The 12,723-nt window shown below is 38.5% G+C and overlaps 1 long non-coding RNA gene across 1 annotated transcript in view; it reads left to right on the forward strand.

The window, feature by feature from the left end:
* The first annotated feature begins 542 nt into the window (after nucleotides 1–542).
* The window catches only part of LOC129659956 (uncharacterized), a 28,190-nt gene continuing 16,009 nt past the window's right edge, over nucleotides 543–12,723 (forward strand). Inside the window, exon 1 of the long non-coding RNA XR_008718255.1 lies at nucleotides 543–680. This is a non-coding gene — a long non-coding RNA (uncharacterized LOC129659956). The remainder of the gene's footprint in view (nucleotides 681–12,723) is intronic.

A 12,723-nucleotide genomic window follows, 5' to 3' on the forward strand; every position in this document is an offset into this window, starting at 1 on the left:
TCCTTTCTTTTGCCTCATTTATTCTGCTGTTGGTTCCCTCAAGAGTGCTTTTGATCTTAGTTATTGCATTGTATGTTATTGATTGACTCCTCTTTATTTCTTCTAGGTCCTTGTTAAGCATATCTTGCATCTTCTCAGTCTGTGTTACCAGTCTGCTTATCTGTAAATCCATTCTTTTTCAAGATTTTGACTCATCTTTACTATCAGTATTCTGAATTATTTTTCAGGTAGACTCCCTATCTCCTCCACTTCCTTTTTTGTTTGTTTGTTTGTTTTGGACTGATGGGTTTTTATCATATTTCTTCGCCTGTTGTATATTTCTCTGTGCTTTCATTTTGTTTAGATTGCTGTGTTTGAGGTCCTTTTTCTACAGGCTTGGGGGCATGGTTCCTCTTTATTGTGAAGTCTCCTCCCTGTGGTTGTGATTGGACCAGTGGCTTGTCAAGTTTACCTGATTGGGGGAATTTGTGTCTTTCTGATGAGTGGATCTGGATCTCTTTTCTCTGGAGTGCAATGAAGTGTCCAATAAAGAGTTTTGAGGTGTCTTTGAGTTTGGTATGGCTTTGGTCAGTCCATCTTTTAATGTTCAGTGTTGTGTTCCTGTTTGCTGGAGAATCAATGTGGGGGTATTCCACTGGAACTTGCTGCATCTTGGGCCATCGAGTTTGGATTCAGTGTAGGTATAGAGACTTTTGGGTTGGCTTTTGCCTATTTTTGTTCCCCATGGTCAGGTGTTCTATGATGGTCTAATGTTCTGGAGTTGAGCTTCCTGCCTCAGGGTTTCAGTCGCCCCCTTACATTAACCTCAAGACTTCTCCATCCACACAGCACAGAAACCAAAGCACCTAGGTTAATGCTGAAGCAACTCTCCACAGCCAAGAACACACAGAGTGGTTCACAGAGTTATATAGAGAAGAAAGAGGGAGGAGGGAGATACAGATGACTAGGAGGAGAAATAAGAGAGCCAAAGGGAAAGAGAAGTCAATCCAGTAGACAAATCACTAAGTGAAAATGGATACTAAAAATCAGGTTTTTAAAGGTAAAAAATTGATAACAAATATCAAATGGGGTAAATTAAAGACCCAGATTAACGATTAGACTCTCAAAAATGCAATGTAAAAAATGAAACAAAATCAATCCTAAAAATTAATATATATATATATATATATATAAAATTTGTTTTTAAAATTCATGGTTTTTTTCTTTAGAACAGTAATAATAGGCTATAAAATGAAACCTAGAGGAGAAATAAAGATCTAAAATTTTAAAAAGTAAAGAAAAAGTGATAATAGTAAAAATATATCTAGGAATTTCTCTGGGGCTGCTGTGAGCAGTGTTGGGTCAGTTCAGTTTCAGATAGTCCCTTGTTCTGGCTTGTACTTGTCTTTAATTTATGTATTTGCCCCTCAAATGCATAGTCTCATCATTAACTTCAGGATTTTAATGTGTTGCCCCTGTTACTTCCTAGGTGGTTTCCCCTTCTTTGCTTATTTTGGCTTCCTCTGTTTACAAATCTCTTCAGTGTATAATATCCTCCAGACACTAGGGAGCAAAGGTAGCCAATTACTCAGGCTTCACTTGCTCAGTTGTGCTGTGGAGAAAGAGGGACACTGCAAACAAATTCTGCTGGCATGTGCGAGGAGTGCTCCCCTTGGATGGAACTCACTGGGTTTACCACAGCCCGAGTCATCTTGTACTTCCTGGGTCCACACTATTCAAGCTCCTGCATGCTCTGTAAGGGGACTGTCTGAAGTGGGCCCTGTCTTTAATGCACTTCCCAGTTCTAAGACACTCAGATGCTTGGGTGCTCCATAAGGTCACAGAAGGGTTGTGCGTTTTGTGCCCTTGAGCAAGTTCTTGGTGAGTGCACCGTCCCAGTTGGGCCATACACGTTATGAACCTCCCTGGTCCTGACCGCTCAGTTTCCTAGGTGTGTCACGAGGGCACAGCCCCTGCTATGCTGTATATCTCCTTTAGGGTGCTGATCTCAGGCTCTGACATTCCTGGTCCTGGTTGATTTGAACCTCCCAGGATCCCAGGAAGTCTTGGTTTACAACAGGCAGCCTGTTCACAGTTTGGCAGAAAATTCAGCCTCTGGGGCTGAGATTGCAGCAGCCCCTTGCCTTCTGCCTCTGGCTGCTGCACACCTGCCCTTCTGCCTCTGGGAGGGAAGGTGGTAGATGACAAACCGTTTGCTCTCCTTTGGTATTTGCCAGGGTACAATACTTTGTTCTGTGAGTGCTCCAAGGGTCACCATGCCTCCTTAGAGATTTTTCATGGGAATGGTCCTTTTTATCTATCGCTGGCAATCCCACGGTTTGTGTAGCTATCTCACATTAAGCCCTTCAGATTATCCTCAGGGCATTTAAGCCCAGTACTTACCCTAAGGATGGATTATGCATCTTATGCCTCCACACCAAGCCCCCGCTCACTGCTTGTGGACATGAATCTCTGAGCCACTTCTCCACTGGTTCAGTTCAGTTGCTCAGTCATGTCCGACTCTTTGCGACACCATGAACCTCAGCACACCAGGCCTCCCTGTCCATCACCTGGTAGTTGAGTTTAAGTGCATATTTTGTGTTTTTTGTTTGTTTGTTTCCAATTATGTTGCCTCTGAGATTCCAAATCTCCCCACCAGCACTGCCTGTGAAAGGGTCCCCTATTGTGTGGAAACTTCTCCTCCTTCATGACTCCTTCCCAGAATGGGTATCTGTCCCAAATCCTTTGTCACTGTTTTCATCTATTATAGTCTATCCTACTTCCTTTGAAGAATTTGGGCTGCCTATCTGGCTGTCTGGTGTCCTCCAGCATTCAGAAGTTGTTTTCTAGAAGTTGTACACATTCAAATAATCTTTTGATGAATTTGAGAAGGAAAAAGTGGTCTCCACATCCTATTCCTCCACCATCTTGGGACTGCTTCTCATTGTTCTATTTTGTTGTTTTTCTAGTTCATTTAAGAGTAAGTTTAGACTTACTTGATTTTTTTTTATTGTTTATTGAGATAGGGCAGTATTGCTATGAACATTCCATATATATATATATATATATATATATATATATATATATTTTTTTTTTTTTTTTACATCCTAAAGAGTTTGGTGTGTCATACTTTGATTTGTCTTCAGGTAGTTTTTGTATTTTTTATTTCTCCTTTCATTTCTTCCTTGACACAATTGTTGTTCATTAACATATTGTTCAGTCTCCATATACTTTTGATATTTTTGGCCTTCTTTTAATTGATTTTTAGTTTCGTGCCATTGTCATCAGAAACTATGTTTAAAATTATTTCAATCCTCTTAAATTTACTGAGACTTGTTACATAACCTACCATATAGTCTATCCTTGAGAACCTTCCATGAGTATTTGAGAAAAAATATGCACTATGATGCATTTGGATGGAATGTTCTATATAAACCCATCCAAATCCACTGGTCTAATATTTCATTTAAGGTCATGATTTTCTTATTGATTTTCTCTCAGTATAATTATTCTGCTGATATAACTAGGATGCTAAAGTTCCCTAGGATTAGTGAATTGGGACAATTTTCCCTTTAGATCTATTCATATTTGGTATATATATATATATGTAGTTATTAATAACTATAATTACTTATTATAGTAGTAATAAGAGTAAAATGTGTAATGACATAATGACATTCTCTCATGTAAAGGAGGGTGTGATATTACTGATGTGGTGGGTGTATTTACCTCGTTGTGTTGTAATTAACATATACAGGGAGTATAGGGCAGTAATTACTATATGTGCTCCTATTAGAATAATTGTGATGTTGGATCATGAAAAAGTCAATATTACTACAAATAGTTCCCTGATTAGGTTAATTGTTGGGGGCAGAGCTAGATTAGTCAAGCTTGCTAAGAGTCATCAGGTGGCCTTAGTGGGAAGAATGTTTATAGGCCTCAGGCTAGAATTATTGTTCAGCTGTGGATTCGTTTGTAGTTAAGAGTTTGCTACGCAGAAAAGTATGGTGGATGTAAGACAGTGGGCGCTTATTAAGGCTGTAGGGCCTATGTACCTTCAAGGTGTTTGGATAAGAATGGCTATGATACAAGTGCCATGTGGCTGACAGAGGAGTATGCAATGAGTGATTTTAAGTCTGTTTGAGGAAGGCAAATTGAGCTAGTCATGATTATACTTCATAAGGACAGCATAATAAATGGATATGCTATGAAGTCGGTTATTGGGTTTAGGAGTATTGTAATTCATAGTTTGCCATATCCTCCTAGTTTCAGTAGGACTGCTGCAAGAATTATGGAGCCTGCAATGGGGGCTTCTACATGGGCTTTGGGTAGTCAAAGTGGAGGCCATATAGTGGTATTTTTACTATGAAGGCTATTATGCATGCTAATCACAAAAAGATATTTGACCAGGAGCTAAGTATTGGTTGTACTCAGTATTGAAGTATTAGGAAATTCAGGGATCCTATGGTGTTTTGGATGTAGACTAGTGTAAACCAGCAGCAGGAGGGACCTGCTACTGTATAAAATAGGAAGTAGAGGCCAGCATTTAGGTGCTCTGTTTGGTTCCCCCATGGGGTGATAATAATAAGTGGTGGGACTAGTGTTGATTCAAATAGAATACAAAAGAGGATTAGCTCTATGGCAGTGAAGGTTATGATTAGGAATAGCTTTAGTAAGATTAGTATGGTGATGTATAGGTTTTGTCGGGTTAGATTTTCTTTTGATAGGTGATGTTGGCTGCTGCTGCTGCTGCTAAGGCACTTCAGTCGTGTCCAACTCTGTGCGACCCCATAGATGGCAGCCCACCAGGCTCATCCATCCCTGGGATTCTCCAGGCAAGAACACCGGAGTGGGTTGCCATTTCCTTCTCCAATGCATGAAAGTGAAAGGTGAAAGTGAAGTCGCTCAGTCGTGTCTGACTCTTAGCGACCCCATGGATTGCAGCCTACCAGGCTTCTCCGTCCATGGGATTTTCCAAGCAAGAGTACTGGAGTGGGGTGCCATTGCCTTCTCCCATGTTGGCTAGCTATTAATATTAGGGGAAGGAGCCACATGGTTAGGATTAATAGTGGTGTTGATAGAGATTTGGAGAAGAAAACTAGCAAAATGTTGAGGCTGTTGTCACTAAATTGATGTATGAGGAGTAGGCTTGTGAGGGTGATTAGCAGGCTATGGGTTGTAGAATTAATCCAGATTATATTACCTTTTGATAGTCAGGTTAGGGGTATAAGTATTACTGTGGGGATAATATATTTTAGCTTTGGAGTAGATTAAGGTTTTGTGCATAATCAGTACCATATGTGTTTGATACTATTACTAGTAGGGATAAGCCTAGTACTGCTTCACAGGCTGCGTAGACCAGCAAGATGATAGGTAATATATTAGCTAAGGTAAAATGTGAGTTTAAGATTATTAGGGTGGCCATAACAAATAGAGATAATATTATTTCTTCTAGGCATAGAAGAGATGATATTAGGTGGGATCGGTATAATAATAGTCCTGCAAGGGATACAGTGAATGCTATTATAATGTTTATGTATGCTAGAGACATTTGGTAATTATGAATTCAATCATAATCTAATGAGTCAAAATCATTTATTTTGTTTTAAACTAAATATCATACTAAGTTCATTCTAGTCCTTTTTGAGTTCATTCGTAGGCTAGGCTTATGGCTAATAGTAGGATTAGGAAGAGGGCTATGGTGAGCATTGTGTTTAGGTTCTTTGTTTGTGAGGCCCAGGGTAGTGGTAAAAGGAGTGCAATTTCCAGATCAAAGAGGAGAATTGTGATGGCTACTAGGAAAAATTTTATGGAGAAAGGTAGGCAAGCTGATCCCATGGGGTCGAATCCACAGTCACATGGACTTGTTTTTTCTGAAAACATTTAGTTGGGAAAGTCAGAATGCAATAATGACAAGTAGCGTAGCTAGCATGAGGTTAGTTAGGAGGGCTAGTATTAGGTTTATTATTCTTTTTCAGACAAGACCAAAACTAACTGATTGGAAGTCAGTTGTACTAGTTAATACTAAAAGAAAATGAACTTCATCAATAGATAGATACACAGAGGAAGAGTCATACTATGTCTGCTGCTGCTGCTAAGTCGCTTCAGTCGTGTCCGACTCTGTGCGACCCCATAGATGGCAGCCCACTAGGCTCCCCCGTCCCTGGGATTCTCCAGGCAAGAACACTGGAGTGGGTTGCCATTTCCTTCTCCCCTGCATGAAAGTGAAAAGTGAAAGTGAAGTCGCTCAGTCGCGTTAGACTCTTAGCAACCCCATGGACTGCAGCCTACCAGGCTCCTCCGTCCATGGGATTTTCCAGGCAAGAGTACTGGAGTGGGGTTCCATTGCCTTCTCCGCATACTATGTCTACAAAGTGTCAATATCAGGCGACAGCTTCAAAGCCTAAGTAGTGGTTGGAAGTGAAGTGGAATTTCAGTTGGCGGAAGCAGACAATTAGGAAAGTAGATCCAATAACAACGTGGAGGCCGTGGAAACCGTGACTATGAAAAAGGTTGAACAATAAACCCCATTTGAGATGGTAAAAGGTGCTTCATAGTATTCTGAGGCTTGTAATAATGTGAAATACATACCTTGTGAAATAGTAATAAATAGAGCTTGTAATATGTGATTGTGGTTTCCTTCTATAAGTCTGTGATGGGCCCAGGCAATAGAGACTCCTGAGGCTAGTAGGGCAAAGTGTTAAGTAGTGGGACTTCTGGGAGTTTAAGTGGATGAATGCCTTTTGGGGGTCAGCAGATGCCCAGCTCAGGTGTAGGGGCGAGACTGGAGTGTTAGAATGCTCAGAAAAACCCAGTAAAGAATAAGACTTCAGAGATAATGAAAAGGATCATTCCATAATGGAGGCCTTTTCGGACGGTTGGAGTGTGATGTCCCTGAAAGGTGATCTCTCGGACAATATCTCGTCACCATTGACATATTGTGAGTATATTTGTTGTTAAGCCAAGTATTAATAGAGCAATCGAGTTGAAGTGAAATCATATAATTAGGCTGGATGTTATTAAGAGGGCTGATAGGGCTCCAATAAGGGGTCAAGGACTTGGGTTTACTATATGATAGGCGTGGGTTTGGTGTGTCATTATGTATTATAAAACTAACTAAGGGAGTAAATACGTAGGCTTGAATTATAGCTACTACAAATTCAAGAATTGTTAGTAAGACTAGAATAATAAATGTAATAAGAGCTGTTATGGTGCTTCCAATTAGGTGAATTAGTAAATGTCCTGCAGTAATATTGGCTGTTAGTCGTGTGGCTAGGGCTATTGGTTAAATGAAAAGACTGATAGTTTTGATGATAACTAGTATTGGAATTAATGGGGTTGGTGTTCCTTGTGGTAAAAAGTGAGCAAGTGATGCTTTAGTTTTGTTGCAGAAGCCTTTAATTACAGCCCTTGTTCATAGGGGGAGGGCTATGCCCAGGTTCATTGATAGTTGTGTGATTGGTATAAATGAGTGAGGTAGAAGGCCTAGTAGATTTGTTGATCCAATAAATAGGATTAAGGACATTAGTATTAATGTCCATGTGTGCCCTTTGATGTTGTGAATTCCCATTATTTGTTTTTATACAAGTTGGAGCATTCATTGTTGGAGAGAAATGAGGCAGTTATTTACTAATCAATTTGATGTTGGGAATAATAAGCTAGAGAATATGATGATAAGAGTAACAAGGAGGAGGCCTAGAATTACAGGGGTAATGAAAGAGGCAAATAGATTTTCGTTCATTTTGTTTCTCAAAGAGTGCTTTGTTTTTGTGTTTTGGTTAATGTTGGTTCTGGGTTATAATAAAAACTATTTTGAGATTTTTAGTTGAAAAATAATAAAAAGAACTAGAAATATTGATAGGTTTATTGTAAATCATGTTGATGTGTCTAGTTGTGGCATGTTGTCAAGGAGAGCATTATACTTTCAATCTCTAACTTAAAAGGTTAGTGCTAATTTAACTTCTTGACGATTTTATAGTATCGATGCAGATCATTTTTCAAAGTATTTTAGTGGGACTAGTTCAAGAACAATGGGCATGAAACTATGATTTGATCTGCAGATCTCTGAACATTGTCCGTAATATAAGCCTGGTCGGGTTGACATGAGGGTTGTTTGATATAGACAACCCAGGATTGCATCTGTTTTTAATCCTAAAGAAGTCACAGCTTGTGAGTGTAGTACATCTTCAGAATAAATTAATATTTGAATTGTTATTTCTATCGGTAGTACAACCCAGCTGTCTACTTCTAGTAACCTTAGTTCTCCTGCTTTTAATTCTGATGTTGGAATTACATAGGAGTCAAAGCTTAAGTCTTCATAATCTGTATATTCATAACTTCAATATCATTGATGTCCTATAGTTTTTACTGTAAGGGGAAGATTGTTAATCTCATCTATTATATAAAAAATTTTGTAAAGATGGAAAGGCAATTAAAATTAAGATAATGGCTGGCAGAATAGTTCAAATTGTTTCCACCTCCTGTGCATCTATTGTGCTAGCATGAGTTAGTTTTGTTGTTAATATTAGTGAAATAATGTAAAGTTCTAGCAAGCCAATTAAAAAGACATTTATTAGTATGTGTTCATGAAAATGCAATAATTTTTCTATAAATGGGTGATGTTGCATCTTGGAAGCCTAGTTGTATGGGGTATGCCATATGAGATGTATAGGGTTTTTACCTATAACTTAACTTTGACAAAGTTATGTAATATTTTACTAACATCTCATTAATTGAGAAAGACATAGTGGCTATGATGTTGGCTTGAAACCAGTAATAGAGGGTTTGATTCCTTCCTTTCTTATTTTAAGTTGACATATGTAGGTTCTTCAAATGTATGGTATGGTGGAGGGCATTCATTTAATCACTCTAAATTTGTTGTAGTTAAATCTACAGTCAAGACTTCTCACTTAGATGTGAATACCTCTCAGATAATGAAGATTATTAGTATAACTGCTGTTAAAGAGATAAATGAACCTATGGATGAAATGGTGATTCGTATTGTATGTGCATCTGGGTAATCAGAATAGTGTCATGGTATACCAGATAGCCCTAAGAAGTGTTGTGGGAAGAAGATTATATTTACACCTACAAATATAATCACAAAATGGATTTGGCTCATGTAGTGTTAAGGGTGTAGCCTGGGAATAGTGGATGGGAATCAATGCAAAAATACTCCTCTAATAGCAAACACAGCCACTATTGATAATACATAATGGAAATGTGTGACTACATAATATGTGTCGTGGAGAACAATGTCAAGGGAAGAGTTGGCTAGAACAATTCCAGTTAAGCCTCCTACTGTAAAAAGGAAAATGAAGCCTAGGGCTCATATTATAGTGGGAGATCATTTAATGTTACCCCCGTGAAGTGTTGCCAATCAACTAAAGACTTTTACTCCAGTTGAGATAGCAATAATTATAGTAGCTGATGTGAAGTAGGCCCATGGGTCAACGTCTGTTCCAACTGTGAACATATGGTGAGCTCATACGATAAATCCTAAGAACCCAATTGATATCATACCTCAGACCATTCCCATATATCCAAATGGCTCTTTGTTTCCTGATAAAAAGTTACAATATGGGAAATTATTCCAAATCTGGGTAAAATAAGAATATATACCTCAGGGTGTCCGAAGAATCAGAATAAGTGTTGGTACAGGATGCGCTCCCCTTCTCCTGCTGGGTCAAAGAATGTTGTATTTAGATTCTAGTATGTTAATAATATTGTAATACCAGCTGCTAATACAGGGAGTGAGAGGAGTAATAATACAGCAGTAATTAGCATGGATCACACGAACAGGGGAGTTTGATATTGTGATACTGCAGAGGGGGTTATATTAATAATTGTTGTGATGAGGTTAATAGCCCCTGAAATTGAGGAGACACCCACCAGGTGCAAAGAAAAAATGGTTAGGTCTACTGAGGCTCCTTCATGGGCTAGGTTGCTGGCTAGAGGAGGGTACACAGTTCAGCCTATTCCTGCCCCAGCTTCGACTATAGATGATGCTAGAAGTAGTAGGAAAGAAGTGGGGAGAAGTCAGAAGCTCATGTTATTTATTCAGGGAAATGCTATGTCGGGGGAGCCAATTATTAGATTAACTAATCAGTTATCAAACACTCCAATTATGATTGGCATCTCTATAAAGAAGATTATTACAAACACGTGTGCAGTTACAATTATGTTATAAATCTGGTCATCTCTGAGCAAGGTTCCAGGTTGACCTAGTTCAGCACAAATCAGCAGGCTTAGGGCTGTTTCTACTATGTCGGCTCAGGCACCAAATAATAGGTATAGGGTACCAATATCTTTACGATTAGTTGAGAATAATCGGTGGTTACTGAACATGGGTAGAATGGCTGAGTAAAGCATTAGACTGTAAATCTAAAGACAGAGGTTTAATTCCTCTTTTTACCAAGTCCTGTGGTGAATTTACATGTTGAATTTCAAATTCAAAGAAGCAGCTTCAATTCTGCTGGGGATTCTCCTGCCTTTTTTTTTTCTTGAGAAGAGAATTGAAGCCAGTTGATTAGGGTACTTAGCTGTTAACTAAAATTTCTTGAGGGTAGAGCCCACCAATCTAGTGAGGATTTAGCTTAATTAAAGTAGTTGATTTGCATTCGATTGATGTAAGATGTAGTCTTGCAATCCTTGTCAGGTATTAAGTAAACTGTACTTGCTTAGGGCTTTGAAAGCTCTTGGTCTGTATAACCTAAATTCCTATTCTAGTACTGATAGGATTGGTGTGAGTGGTAGTAGTACGGTAGATAGTACAACTATTGTTGGTAGGAGGGTTATTTGTTTTGTGGTGGAGAATTGTCATTTATTTTTATGTTGTTTGGAGTCATATATAAAAGTATAAGTTTAGTAGTGCTGTAATTGCTATAAGGATGGGTAAGATGATACTATTATTTTTTGTCATTTATTGAATAATTATTCATTTTGGTATAAATCCTGAGAGTAGGAGAAGTCCTCCTATTGATAGGAGGGTGACAAGAACTAGGACGGTCATAACAGGTGCTTTATTCCATGTGTTGATAGTGATAGGGTGGTGGTGGTTGAGTTGGCTATAAATAGTGTGAATATGGTAGAGGTTATGATAATGTAGATGCCCAAGTTTAGTAGTATTATAGTGGGGTTATATAGTAGGACTGCTGTTATTCAGCCTATATGGGCAATTGATGAGTAGGCCATAATTTTTTGTAGTTGGGTTTGATTTAGTCCCCCTCAACCTCCAATTATAATTGATAGAATGGATAAGGTTAGGACTAGGTTTAGGTAGATGGTTGGGGAAATTTGACAAAGTACGGATATGGGTGCTAGTTTTTGTCAGGTAAGCAAGATTAGGCCAGATGATAAGGAGATGCCCTGTGCTACTTTTGGGACTCAGAAGTGGAATGGGGCTATTCTTAGTTTTATGGTGAGAGCTATTGTTATGAGTATGGATGCTGTTGGGTTAAGTAATTTTATTACAGTTCATTGGCCTGAGAATATTAAGTTAATGATAATGGCTATTATTAGTAATATTGAAGCTGTTGATTGGGTTAGAAAGTATTTGGTTGATGCTTCTTTGGCTCATGGGTTGTATTGTTTTATTATAATGGGGATAATAGCAAGCATATTTATTTAAAATCCAATTCAGATGAGTAGTCAATGGGAGCCGATTATGAAAATGATAGTTCCTAGTATGATAGTTGATAGGATAATGATAAAGATAATTGGGTTTATTAGTACAGGAAGGATATAAACCAACATTTTCCAGGTATGGGCCCAATAGCTTAATTAGCTGACTTTACTATCAGAATTTGGTCTAATTGGGAGGACAAAGAGTTTTGGGTTGTTAGGAGTAGGTTCAATTCCTATAGTTCTAGAAATAAGAGGCTTTAAACCTCTATTATTTACTCTATCAAAGTAACTCTTTTATCAGACATATTTCTCATGTTTGTGGGGGGATGCTTGATAGGAGAATGGGTAGTGATGTATGTTACATACATAGGGCTAGTGTTAGGGGTAGAAACATTATTTCATAGTAGGTGTATTAGTTGATCATAAAGGAATAGGATGCTCAAATTCATAGGAAAGAAATTGTGAGTAGCAGTGACTTGATGGTGAAGTTGATTGTGTATAGTTCTGGTATGCATGGATTATGAAATGCCTCTAGGAATAGGATTATTGTAAAAATATTTATTATAGTGATGTTTGCATATTCTGCTAGGAAAAATAGGGTGAATGCTCCTGCTGCATATTCTACATTAAAGCCTGAGACTAGTTCTGCTTCTCCTTCGGTAAGGTCAAATGGAGCTCAGTTTGTTTCTGCTAGTATTGAGATAAATCATATTATTGCTAAGGGTCATGCTGGAAAGATTAGTTATACTTGCTCTTGTGTGATGATTAGGGTTGAGAGGGTAAAGGATCCACTTATTAGGAGGACTGATAGCAGAATAATTGCTAATGTGACTCCATATGAGATTGTTTGCGGTACTGCTTGTAAGGCTCCAATTACTGTGTATTTTGAATTGGAGGCTCAGCCTGATCACAGGATGGAATATACAGCTAAGCCTGATATGGCTAGTATAAATAGGACTCCTAGGTTTATTCTGATGAAGGGGTAGGGTATGGGTAGAGGAATTCATATGGTTAGGGCTAGGCTTAGGGCCAGGATGGGTGCTAGGATAAATACTGAGATTGAGGATGTGGCAGGCCATAGTGGTTCTTTGCTGAAAAGTTTAATTACATCAGCAATGG

The sequence above is a fragment of the Bubalus kerabau genome, chromosome 9, assembly GCF_029407905.1.
Source record: "Bubalus kerabau isolate K-KA32 ecotype Philippines breed swamp buffalo chromosome 9, PCC_UOA_SB_1v2, whole genome shotgun sequence".
In the NCBI taxonomy this organism is placed as follows: Eukaryota; Metazoa; Chordata; class Mammalia; order Artiodactyla; family Bovidae; genus Bubalus; species Bubalus kerabau.